The sequence below is a fragment of the Heteronotia binoei genome, chromosome 19 (genome assembly GCF_032191835.1).
Source record: "Heteronotia binoei isolate CCM8104 ecotype False Entrance Well chromosome 19, APGP_CSIRO_Hbin_v1, whole genome shotgun sequence".
Taxonomy (NCBI): Eukaryota; Metazoa; Chordata; class Lepidosauria; order Squamata; family Gekkonidae; genus Heteronotia; species Heteronotia binoei.
In genome coordinates, this window is record NC_083241.1 from 5,250,688 (window position 1) to 5,261,636 (window position 10,949).

General features: G+C 48.8%; 2 non-coding genes across 2 annotated transcripts; both read left to right on the top strand.

Annotated features, from left to right (window-relative positions):
• Positions 1 to 473: 473 nt before the first annotated feature.
• On the top strand, positions 474 to 544 carry TRNAS-ACU (transfer RNA serine (anticodon ACU)). The gene has a single exon. It is a non-coding gene; the product is annotated as a tRNA-Ser (tRNA).
• Positions 545 to 944: 400 nt separating this feature from the next.
• On the top strand, positions 945 to 1,011 carry TRNAS-ACU (transfer RNA serine (anticodon ACU)). Its single transcript has one exon. It is a non-coding gene; the product is annotated as a tRNA-Ser (tRNA).
• Positions 1,012 to 10,949: the final 9,938 nt, after the last annotated feature.

Sequence of the window (10,949 nt, forward strand, 5' to 3'; positions counted from 1 at the left end):
AAGCCTCCATGCCCCCCCCCCCACAAAATTTTATGTCCTGGCTACCCCAAAATTTCTGGCTATGGCGCTGCTGATAACAGACGGGCATTGGGGGAGGATGGCTGGAAAAGAGCCTTCTCAAAGCCTCCACATACTCCCTGATGAGGTGGCCCTGTGCTGTCTGTGAGGCAGCTTGGCACGATCAGACGGTAGGATGCCTCAGAAACCAGACTGCCCCCCCCCCTTTAAGCACTCATGCGCTCCTGGAAGTTTTTAAGGGGAAAAAAAGCCGGAAGCGGCTTGGGGCAGCTTGGCGATTTCACACACCAAGGCGCCTCGCTTGCACCCTTCCACTTCCGGACAGCAAAGGGGCGACTAGCATATCGCTTAAAAAATTGCTACCACTTCCAAAGCAGTAGCTTTTTGAGCTGCTCTCCAGAGGCTGGAGGACGGGGTGGAGATGGGATGGGGATGGGTGGCAGATGTTCGGGGAGGGATGGTGGCTCAATGGTAGAGCATCTGTTTACTAAGCAGAAGGTTCCAGGTTCAATCCCTGGGATCTCCAACTAAAAAGAGTCCAGACAAGTAGGCATGAAAAACCTCAGCTGGAGACCCTGGAGAGCGGCTGCCAGTCTGAGTAGACAATACTGACTTTGATGGACCCAGGGTCTGATTCAGTAGAAGGCAGCTTCACATGTTCATATGTCTGGGGGAGGGACAGTGGCTCAGTGGTAGAGCCATGAATGGGGCTCAGTGGTAGAGCATCTGCTTGGTAAGCAGAAGGTCCCAGATTCAATCCCCGGCATCTCCAACTAAAAAGGGTCCAGGCAAGTAGGCATGAAAAACCTCAGCTGGAGACCCTGGAGAGCGGCTGCCAGTCTGAGTAGACAATACTGACTTTGATGGACCCAGGGTCTGATTCAGTAGAAGGCAGCTTCAGATGTTCATATGTCTGGGGGAGGGACGGTGGCTCAGTGGTAGAGCATCTGCTTACTAAGCAGAAGGTCCCAGGTTCAATCCCTGGCATCTCCAACTAAAAAGAGTCCAGACAAGTAGGCATGAAAAACCTCAGCTGGAGACCCTGGAGAACGGCTGCCAGTCTGAGTAGACAATACTGACTTTGATGGACCCAGGGTCTGATTCAGTAGAAGGCAGTTTCAGATGTTCATATGTCTGGGGGAGGGACGGTGGCTCAGTGGTAGAGCCATGAATGGGGCTGTGGCTCAGTGGTAGAGCATCTGCTTGGTAAGCAGAAGGTCCCAGATACAATCCCCAGCATCTCCAACTAAAAAGGGTCCAGGCAAGTAGGCGTGAATAACCTCAGCTTGAGACCCTGGAGAGCCATGAATGGGGCTGTGGCTCAGTGGTAGAGCATCTGCTTGGTAAGCAGAAGGTCCCAGGTTCAATCCCCAGCATCTCCAATTAAAAAGGGTCCAGGCAAGGAGACGTGGAAAACCTCAGCTTGAGACCCTGGAGAGCTGCTGCCAGTCTGAGTAGACAAGACTGACTGATGGACCAAGGAGGGTCTGATTCAGTAGAAGGCAGCTTCAGATGTTCATATGTTGCTGTTTGGAAGGATTTTTCTAGTCGATTTTTCTTGGGTCTCTGAGTTGGCCCAAAGTGCTGGTCTGCAATCACCCTAGGTGACTCCATGGGATTTCCAAGGCAAGAGACATTCCGAGGTGATTTGCCTTGCCTGCCTCTGCATAGCAACCCTGGGCTTCCTTGGTGGTCTCCCATCCAAGGACTAATGAGGGCTGACTCTGCTTAGCTTCAGAGATCTGATGAGATCCGGCTAGCCTGGGCCATCCAGGTCAGGGTGGGGGTGAAAATTCAGACTTAGTAGACACTTAAGAGCAGAAATCGATCATGCGGCCAGGAATTCCGAGTCTTAGAGCCAGTTTGGTGTAGTGGTGAAGAGCGCGGCTCTTATCTGGAAGAACTGGGTTTGATTCCCCCCTCCTCCACTTGCAGCTGCAGGAATGGCCTTGGGTCAGCCAGAGCTCTCTTATCTGGGAGAACCGGGTTTGATTCCCCACTCCTCCACTTGCAGCTGCTGGAATGGCCTTGGGTCAGCCAGAGCTCTCTTATCTGGGAGAACCGGGTTTGATTCCCCACTCCTCCACATGCACCTGCTGGAATGGCCTTGGGTCAGCCAGAGCTCTCTTATCTGGGAGAACCGGGTTTGATTCCCCACTCCTCCACTTGCACCTGCTGGAATGGCCTTGGGTCAGCCAGAGCTCACTTATCTGGGAGAACCGGGTTTGATTCCTCACTCCTCCACATGCACCTGCTGGAATGGCCTTGGGTCAGCCAGATCTCTCTTATCTGGGAGAACCGGGTTTGATTCCCCACTCCTCCACTTGCAGCTGCTGGAATGGCCTTGGGTCAGCCAGAGCTCTCTTATCTGGGAGAACCGGGTTTGATTCCCCACTCCTCCACTTGCAGCTGCTGGAATGGCCTTGGGTCAGCTAGAGCTCTCTTATCTGGGAGAACCGGGTTTGATTCCCCACTCCTCCACCTGTAGCTGCTGGAATGGACTTGCATCAGCCATAGCTCTCACAAGAGTTGTCCTTGAAAGGGCAGTTTCTGTGAGAGCTCTCTCAGCCCCACCCACCTCACAGGGAGTCTGTGGTGGGGGAGAGGTAAAGGAGATTGTGACCGCTCTGAGACTCTGAGACATAGAGTATAGGGCAGGATATAAATCCAATATCTTCTTCTTCTTCTTGGTGTTTAACAGCTTTGGCATGGCTGAACTATTTGACTGGCTTTTTGGTGTGTCTGTGTGTGTGTGTTGGAAGTGTTCTTTCTGCCTTGAAGAATACCTTTTTTTAAAAGGAGGTGATTTGGATTATCCTAGCAAGGTTTGTAATGCTCAGCTTTGGAAATCGGGAGTGATAATAGAGCTGCAAGTCAAGAGTAATCCTCAACCGATATGGTGTAAACTCAGTTCGCAGTAATCCCTTCCCCAATGGCAGGGGAAGTCTGGCGAATCATCTGCTGAATTTGTAAAACTCTTGTTTTGTGGGGATCCGCAAACTCTTCTGTTCAGAATCTGAGTCAAACCATGTGGTTTCTTCAATTTGGGGGGAAGGAATCACTCTGCACCAGGGGTGTCGAACTCAGTTGTTACAAGGGCTGGATCTGACATAAATGAGACCTTTTTTGGCCAGGCCACGTTGGTCCGGGCCGTGCGTGTACCTATTTGAGATTCGGTAGCAGAGGTGTATAAACTTTATAAAAGACACAGATAAACACAATTAAATATATATTTTAAAAACTTAAAACATGCTTAAAACGTTAGCACTCATTGGTCTTAAAGGTGCTTTCTTTGTCTCTCTCCCATGGGATCCAGGGAACTGGGCAAAGGAAGCTCTGGCTCTTTCCCTCCCTCCCTAGGGGACCAGGAGGGGGAGGAGCCTCAGCCCATAGAAGGAAGAGAGGCTTGGCTCAGTAGCTCTACTGTGTGATTGAGAGAGCCTGGTAAAGCAAGCTCTGCCTCCCCGCTTCCTCCCCAAGAGAGGAGCCTCAGCCAATGGAGAAAATAGAGGTTTTGCTCTGTAGCTCCTGTGCAGTTGAGCAAGCCTTGTAAAGCAAGCTGTGATGCAGAAGGAAGCAAGAGAGAGGGAGAAGGAAGCAGATGACAGCCAGTTGCTCGGGGGCCTGATTGGAGCCCTCCGGGGGCCTGATTCAGCCCCCAAACCACATGTTCAACACCCCTGCTCTACACCATAATTGTAAAAGTGAAATTCAGAACAGTCAGGGTACATTTCGACAGGTCTTTCCTTTCGGGAGTGGCAAATGAACTCTCCATTCAGCCGTTTCCAGTAGACAGTGGATCTGTGGATGCTTTCTCAAGGTGACTCTTTGCAAGTGAATTTTTCTATTCTTGCACAGTAAAAATCCAGTGGCAATGTGCATCATTTAGTGTGTGTGAACAGCGCAGTGCATTTGTCCAACAGTTTGGACCTGAGTTCCCGAGACTTTTTATACGTGGGGTGTGGGGTTGTTTGTTTGTATTGAAGGCTCGATTGGGGGCTCTTGTTCTTAAGCTCAAAGATAATTGTCACTGCAACCCTAGGAGAGCTAGTTTGGTGTAGTGGTTAAGTGTGCGGACTCTTATCTGGGAGAACTGGGTTTGATTCCCCACTCCTCCACTTGCAGCTGCTGGAATGGCCTTGGGTCAGCCATAGCTCTGGCAGAGGTTGTCCTTGAAAGGGCAGCTTCTGTGAGCGCTCTCTCCAGCCCCACCCACCTCACAGGGTGTTTGTTGTGGGGGAGGAAGGTAAAGGAGATTGTGAGCCGCTCTGAGACTCTTCGGAGTGGAGGGCGGGATATAAATCCAATATCTTCTTCTTCTTCTTCATACGTTTTCCTGGGAATAAGCTTCATTGCATTGACCCAAGCAGGATTCTAAGAAGATTCTAAGAACCAATGGGTTGAAATTTAATCAAAAGATTAAATTACCGGCTCAACATTAGGAAGAACTTCCTGACTGTTAGAGCGGTTCCTCAGTGGAACAGGGCTTCCTCGGGAGGTGGTGGGCTCTCCTTCCTTGGAGGTTTTTCAACAGAGGCTAGATGGCCATCTGACAGCAATGAAGACCCTGTGAATTTAGGGGGAGGGGTTTGTGAGTTTCCTGCATTGTGCAGGGGGTTGGACTAGATGACCCTGGAGGTCCCTTCCAACTCTATGATTCTATGATTATTAATTTAATTGCATTATTTATAGTCTTTATAGGATCACCATCTTCAAGTACTTAAATGGCTGTCATACAGAGGATGGTGTGGAATTGTTTTCTGTGGCCTCGGAAGGTAGGACCAGAACCAATGGGTTGAAATTAAATCAAAAGAGTTTCTGGCTCAACATTAGGAAGAACTTCCTGACCGTTAGAGCAATTCTTCAGTGGAACAGGCTTCCTCAGGAGGTGGTGGGCTCTCCTTCCTTGGAGGTTTTGAAACAGAGGCTAGATGGCCACCTGACAGCGATGAAGATCCTGTGAATTTGGGGTAGGCATTTGTGGGTTTCCTGCATTGTGCAGGGGGTTGGACTAGATGACCCTGGAGGTCCCTTCCAACTCTAGGATTCTATGACTGTTAAGAGCGGTTCCTCAGTGGAACAGGCTTCCTCGGGAGGTGGTGGGCTCTCCTTCCTTGGAGGTTTTTCAACAGAGGCTTGATGGTCATCTGACAGCAATGAAGACCCTGTGAATTTAGGGGGAGGTGTTTGTGAGTTTCCTGCATTGTGCAGGGGGTTGGACTAGATGACCCTGGAGGTCCCTTCCGACTATGATTCTAGGATCTGATTAGGGAGCTGCAGTCTGTCTCATAGGACAATGTCTCGCCACCTCTGAGACTTACCTTCTTACAATGAAGGGGTTTCAGAGAGGAGGTAGGGTTGGGTAGTTGCCAACTCTGGTTGGGTAATTCCTGGATATTTGGGGATGCAGCCTGCGGAGAGAAGGGTTTGGGGAGAGGAGGAACCTCGGTGAGTATAATGCCATAGAATCCATCTCCAAAGCAGCCATTTTCTCCAAAGGAGCTGATTTCTGTAGTCTGGAGATCAAATGTCATTCTGAGAGATCTCCAGGCCCCACTTGGAGGCCGCCAATTCGACTTTGGAATCAGAACCCAGATTCATCTAGCCAAGGGTGGCCAAATTTGCTCAATGGAAGAGCCACATAGAATAGATGTTAGATGTTGGAAAGCCACAAGACATGAACGTCAGATGTCTGAGAGCCGCAAGATAAGGAAGGGAGGAAGAAGGGAGGAAGGAAGGAAAATAGATGAGGGAGGGAGGAGGAGGGAGGTAGAAAGAAAGCAACTTTAACTTTAAATGCATTCTCCAAGCTGCCAGCTGGCTTAGCTTGGAGAAGTGATTTAAAGAGAGAAATGCCGTCTCCAAACCAGCCAATGGGGCAGTGGGAGATTTGAGAGCCACGCAATATGTGTGGAAGAGCCACGTGTGACTCCCGAGCCAGTTTGGCCATCCCTGATCTAGCCTAATGTTCCATCTCACCTACCACAAAGGGCAGTCCGGAGACCCAGTTAGCTGTCGATGTGTGGGCAGCTTCTGGTAGATGAAAAGCGTGTCAGACCAAAACCCTGCCTGGTTTTGTTCCCCTTCCTCGTGCGTCCCAAAAGCTAGGGAGCATCAAAGTCAAACCTCCCTAAATATTTGTTAAGTCCTCAGTGCCGAAGTTTCCCTGACTTCTAATTCACGGTTATTTGCTGTGGCTGTGCCGGTCCCTTTTGAGAGCCGGCAAGAGGCATGCCATGGGTCTTTGGTTTTTCTGTCCCTGTGAGAGAAGAGACGTGGCCCCCAGGAAGAGAAAGGAAGGTGTGGGTTGTGAATCTCTGGCCCCACCAGCTGTAGGGGAGAGAGATCTATACTCTGCCATCGAAGTTGGAAAGAGCCCCTGAAACCTGCTCAGCGGGAGGTGGGGGGAGGCCGGTACTGGATTGGGTCTCTGGGTTTCCTCCTAAAGTTGTAGATTAATGAAGACTTGGCAGGCCTCTTGAGGACCTCAAATGACCCAGCTTCTAGGCTGTTTTGGAGGAAGTATGCAGCGTTAGTTCAAATGTTTATCTTTTGGTCCATGGCTCCCAGTTGACTGAGGACAGTATGGTGCCCCTGGAAAACACTGTCTGTATCTTGCAGGGGGGGAGATACTGTGGGTCAGATGGTGGGCGAGATCATCCATGAATAATGGGGAGCCAGTTTGGTATAGTGGTTAAGTGCGCGGACTCTTATCTGGGAGAACTGGGTTTGATTCCCCACTCCGCCACCTGCAGCTGCTGGAATGGCCTTGGGTCAGCCATAGCTGTCGCAAGAGTTGTCCTTGAAAGGGCAGTTTCTGTGAGAGCTCTCTCAGCCCCACCCACTTCACAGGGAGTCTGTGGTGGGGGAGAGGTAAAGGAGATTGTGACCTCTCTGAGACATAGAGTATAGGGCAGGATATAAATCCAATGTCGTCTTCTTCTTGGTGTTTAACAGCTTTGGCATGGCTGAACTATTTGGCTGGCTTTTTGGTGTGTGTGTGTGTGTGTGTTGGAAGTGTTCTTTTTTGCCTTGAAGAATACCTTTTTTTAAAAGGAGGTGATTTGGATTATCCTAGCAAGGTTTGTAATTCTCAGTTTTGGAAATCGGGAGTGCTAATAGAGCTGCAAGTCAAGAGTAATCCTCAACGAATATGGTGTAAGCTCAGTTCGCAGTAATCTCTTCCCAGTGGCAGGGGAAGTCTGGCGAATCATCTGCTGAATTTGTAAAACTCTTGTTTTGTTTTTTTAAACAATAAAACAATTTATTAAAGCTTGTTTGCAGTACAAAATACTTGCAAAAACAAATTGTTACAGCAATGTAATACATTCAAACACCCCGTACACCATTCCCACCCCCCACCACCAAGGGTTTAAGGGGAGTTACCAAAACATAAATTCAGATTCCTCATTTCAATTCCCACACTTTTTATCCATAGATACAGCGGGTTCCAAATCTTTTTATAAGCCGAGTAAGACTGTCCTCTTACTTTCATTGTTAGGATATCTAGTTCTGCTGCCTCTAATAGCTTTTGCACAAACTCATCCCTTTCTGGGATTTTTTTAACCTTCCAGTACCTGGCATATAGAATTTTAGCCACGGTGACAATATATAACAAACGTTTTTTTTCTAATTTGGGGAGATTTTCCTTTACAATACTTAACAGGTAAAATTCAGGTGTATGCGGAAGTCTTATTTTGAAAATTTTCTGGCACCAGATATTGACTTGGGCCCAATATTTTTTGGCATGAGCGCACTGCCACCAAATATGAAATAAGGTTCCTTTCACCTTCCCGCATTTCCAGCATTTGTTAGAATAGCTTGCATAAATCTTGGCCAATCTCTCCGGAGTCAAATACCATCTATAGGCCATTTTATACAAATTTTCTTTAAATTCATTTGCCAAAGTTAATTGAAGGTTTTGTTTCCAAATATTATCCCATTCTTTCAATTCAATATTATATCTGAAGTCTCTCAGCCATCTAATCCAACTCTCTTTAACCAATTCATCTTGCATTTTATTCATTAACAACCAATTATATATTTTGGAGATTAGTTTCTGCCCATCATATATTATCATGTCAAAATCATTTGGTTTTTTAAAGAAACCAATTTTTTTTATCTACCTGAAATCTAGAGTTGATTTGTGTTTTTGTCCACCAATCCAATTTGACATTATCATCTAGGGTCAGGTTTTGGGTAGAATCTAACAAAATATTTTAATTGTAATTGGTATCCCAACAATAAACATTAGGCTGTAAAGATGCTTCCACAGGGGAAATCCTGTTTTGTGGGGATCCACAAACTCTTCTGTTCAGAATCTGAGTCAAACCATGTGGTTTCTTCAATTTTGGGGGAAGGAATCACTCTGCACCAGGGGTGTCGAACTCAGTTGTTACAAGGGCTGGATCTGACAAAAATGAGACCTTGTTGGGCCAGGCCATGATGGTCCGGGCCGTGTGTGTACCTATTTGAAATTAGGTAGCAGAGGTGTATAAACTTTATAAAGGACACAGACAAACACAATTAAATATATATATTAAAAAACTTAAAACATGCTTAAAACAACAACAACGGCCTTGGGTCAGCCAGAGCTCTCTTATCTGGGAGAACCGGGTTTGATTCCCCACTCCTCCACTTGCAGCTGCTGGAATGGCCTTGGGTCAGCCAGAGCGCTCTTATCTGGGAGAACCGGGTTTGATTCCCCACTCCTCCACTTGCAGCTGCTGGAATAGTCTTGGGTCAGCCAGAGCGCTCTTATCTGGGAGAACCGGGTTTGATTCCCCACTCCTCCACTTGCAGCTGCTGGAATGGCCTTGGGTCAGCCAGAGCTCTCTTATCTGGGAGAACCGGGTTTGATTCCCCACTCCTCCACTTGCAGCTGCTGGAATGGCCTTGGGTCAGCCAGAGCGCTCTTATCTGGGAGAACCGGGTTTGATTCCCCACTCCTCCACTTGCAGCTGCTGGAATAGTCTTGGGTCAGCCAGAGCGCTCTTATCTGGGAGAACCGGGTTTGATTCCCCACTCCTCCACTTGCAGCTGCTGGAATGGCCTTGGGTCAGCCAGAGCTCTCTTATCTGGGAGAACCGGGTTTGATTCCCCACTCCTCCACTTGCAGCTGCTGGAATGGCCTTGGGTCAGCCAGAGCGCTCTTATCTGGGAGAACCGGGTTTGATTCCCCACTCCTCCACTTGCAGCTGCTGGAATAGCCTTGGGTCAGCCAGAGCGCTCTTATCTGGGAGAACCGGGTTTGATTCCCCACTCCTCCACTTGCAGCTGCTGGAATGGCCTTGGGTCAGCCAGAGCTCTCTTATCTGGGAGAACCGGGTTTGATTCCCCACTCCTCCACTTGCAGCTGCTGGAATGGCCTTGGGTCAGCCAGAGCTCTCTTATCTGGGAGAACCGGGTTTGATTCCCCACTCCTCCACTTGCAGCTGCTGGAATGGCCTTGGGTCAGCCAGAGCTCTCGAGGAGCTGTCCTTGAAAGGGCAGCTTCTGGGAGAGCTCTCTCAGCCCCACCTACCTCACAGGCAATACTCTCTCTAAGCCAGGGGTATTAAACATGCAGCCCAAGGGCCGGATCAGGCCCCCGGGGCGCTCCCATCAGGCCCACAAGCAAGTGGCTATCCTTCTCTCTCGCTTGCTATCCTTCTCTCTCTCTGCTTCCTTCTCTCTCGCTTGCTCTCTTCAGCATCGTAGCTCGTGTCATAAAATGTAATGCCAGGGGGTGGAAATATAAAGGACACAGACAAACAATTAAATGCTTTTTGAAAACTTAAAACTTGCTTAAAGGATTAGCACTCTTGCAATATTTTGTTTAGTTAACGGTTTCTGATAACTGACACCTCTTGCTCTGAATTATTGCATCAAAATCTGGAGACAATATCTGTGCCGTAGCAATCTTGAGTATGCTGTTCAGGTGTGGGTCTGTAAGTTGCAAACCTACTTTTGATTATTGACATTCATTACAGAAGTCTCATGGTCAATGCTTTGAGCCTAAGACCCAGGGGAAAACATGAAATGGATGGGCATTGTGGGCTTTTGTACGTAAGTTGCTTCATATGCTGGTCAGCCAACGGAGAAAATAGAGGCTTTGCTCTGTAGCTCTGTTGTGCAGTTGAGCAAGCCTGACAAAGCAAGCTGTGATGCAGAAGGAAGAAGTAGATGACAGCCACTTGATTGCGGGCCTGATAGGAGCCCTCTAGGGGTCTGATCCGGCCTGCAGGCTGCATGTTTGACACCCCTGGAGCTTGTGGCTGAGAGCACTGATACTGATCGCCACTTGTACTCTCTTCCTCAGGTACAGCCAGGAATTTGGGTGGTAGAGCGCTCCCAAGTAGACGTGTAAGAGAAGAGTGCATCAAGAATGTACCTTAGCTGGGAGAACCGGATTTGATTCCCCACTCCTCCACTTGCAGCTGCTGGAATGGCCTTGAGTCAGCCAGAGCTCTCTTATCTGGGAGAACCGGGCTTGATTCCCCACTCCTCCACTTGCAGCTGCTGGAATGGCCTTGGGTCAGCCATAGATCTCTTATCTGGGAGAACCGGGCTTGATTCCCCACTCCTCCACTTGCAGCTGCTGGAATGGCCTTGGGTCAGCCAGAGCTCTCTTATCTGGGAGAACCGGGCTTGATTCCCCACTCCTCCACTTGCACCTGCTGGAATGGCCTTGAGTCAGCCAGAGCTCTTATCTGGGAGAACCGGGTTTGATTCCCCACTCCTCCACTTGCAGCTGCTGGAATGGCCTTGGGTTAGCCATAGCTCTGGCAGAGGTTGTCCTTGGAAGGGTAGCTTCTGGGAGAGCCCTCTCAGCCCCATCCACCTCACAGGGTGTCTATGGGAGGGAAGAACGTAAAGGAGATTGTGACCTCTCTGAGACTCTGAGTATAGGGTGGGATATAAATCCAGTATCTTCTTCTTCAATCTAGTCC